A 2,000-nucleotide genomic window follows, 5' to 3' on the forward strand; every position below is an offset into this window, starting at 1 on the left:
CAATAGTGTTATATGGCAACGCTCTAGAATTCAGTGGTTAAAGGAAGGTGATGCAAACTTTTAAAAAAGATCATGATATTATGGTTGTTCGTTGGAGGTATAAAGCAATTATGAGTATTGAAGTAGTAGGGGATACGGTGGAAGGGGTTGAACCTATTAAAGACATTGTTTTAAATATTTTTGAGCAGCACTTTCAATCTAAATTGGTGAGTTGTCGTTGCATTAACAACTTGAATTTTAAATTAGTTAATAAAGTGGCGGTAGCCAGTTGATTGTAGAGTTTAGTGAGGAGGAGGTGAAAGTGTGGTTTGGGATTATGATAGTTATAAAAGTCTAGGACTAGATTGGGTGAACTTTGGTTTTTTGATAGATTTTTTGGATGGGGTGAAGTTTGATTTCATGAAATTTTTATCTGATTTTTATCTGATTTTATCAACATCCATTACAGTTACCTTCGGACCAAAATATTCTGGACAGTGAAAGCAAAATATACTACTATTTTCCGTAGTAATAATATCATATTAAACTATAATCCAACTGAAACATCTCAAACAGCATAGGTTGTTATCAATAGCCTATGGGTTGTCATGACCATCCAGAGCTATACTTTCCAAATATTTCTGGATATGTCTTAATGTAAGTGTATATGGACACCAGTGCAATAATGAAATTGTTGAACATACAATTGTCCCTAAGGCTTAATCTGATATGATACTAAACAAAATAACCACATAAAAATAAATTTAACTTAGCCATATGCAAGTGCACCTAGAGTTGAAAATTGAGCAAAGTACGAAAGAAACAGAGTTATGAATGAAATAATTACAGAGAAAGTAACTCAAAACAGCAATCTTATAGACAATATTTGCACATAAGCTAGTAACTCATCAATTATTTTAAGTGAATAAGTTTCCAACTTCCAAGGAAAAAATCCAACCCTATAACAACACATTGACACAACATTAGAAATGCTAAATACAACACACTAGGCATCTTACCGAAATTTTGGGAAGAATACCAAGCCGAAAATTGTTAATTGTTCCAAACTCTCCATCATGAGAAATCAGAAATGCGTCATTGAGCACATTTGTTTTCTTCAACAATTCTAAATGTGCTTGTGAAACATCAATCTTGGCCAAAATTGCATCTCTCTTCTCTTGTTGATTGAAATATTTTTGCACAAAGCTCAAACTTGGAAGATTCACTTTTTTCCAAAATTAGACAGCACACAGATGTACTTATGCAAGTTGCTTAAAGTTTTTGAAACAAAAGCATCTCAAGATTCTCAATACGATGTAATAAGATAAAGTATAAACAAATAAAAAACTTACAAATCTAATGCGAAATTAATTTAAACTGAAAATTATTAAACTCGTGCCAATACCTGTTACACATTCAGACATGTAAAACCAATCATTGAAATCAAGCATCCGTACACATCAAAGAATAAAGGGAAAAAAGGTTCATAGAAAATTTATTGAGATTAGGGATTTTTTAGTATCTTGAGCTATGGATTGTTTTATGTGAAATATAATATTTTTAAAGTAGAGTGAAAAATATACTGCTCCTCCAATTCTTTGAAGCGATTTGATTTTAACTCAAGTTGCTTCATTTCATTTCAACATTTACTCCAGCATTTTGTCTTTCTGTTTCTTTAATTGTCGCTTCTAGTTTTCTTTCTTCTTCATCAATCTTGAATATTTATATTGTAAATAATTAATTAGGCTTTGGGAGAAAACATAATGGCACACTCAACAAAATGAAGTTAATCAAACCAGTATTTCATAAAATAACGACATTTCTGATAAAATAAAAACTTCAAATCTCCACGACAAACAATGACAACCATAACTTTAAAATGTAAAGCAATTGTGAACCAATTTGATAAAACTGGACCTCAAATTAGGGAATAACAGAAAGAAAATACATAATACTGTTGAATATCCCTCTATAACTCTAAATCAACGGGTGTTTGAATTTGTATACATTTTCTACCTCTA

At 31.0% G+C, this 2,000-nt stretch overlaps 1 long non-coding RNA gene across 1 annotated transcript; it reads right to left on the minus strand.

Moving 5' to 3' along the window:
* Positions 1–724: 724 nt before the first annotated feature.
* On the minus strand, positions 725–1,779 carry LOC113784416 (uncharacterized). The gene is made up of 2 exons (XR_012163292.1): positions 1,385–1,779; positions 725–1,250 (listed from the first exon to the last, which is right to left on the minus strand). It is a non-coding gene; the product is annotated as an uncharacterized lncRNA (long non-coding RNA).
* Positions 1,780–2,000: the final 221 nt, after the last annotated feature.

The sequence above is a fragment of the Cicer arietinum genome, chromosome 5 (assembly GCF_000331145.2).
Source record: "Cicer arietinum cultivar CDC Frontier isolate Library 1 chromosome 5, Cicar.CDCFrontier_v2.0, whole genome shotgun sequence".
In the NCBI taxonomy this organism is placed as follows: Eukaryota; Viridiplantae; Streptophyta; class Magnoliopsida; order Fabales; family Fabaceae; genus Cicer; species Cicer arietinum.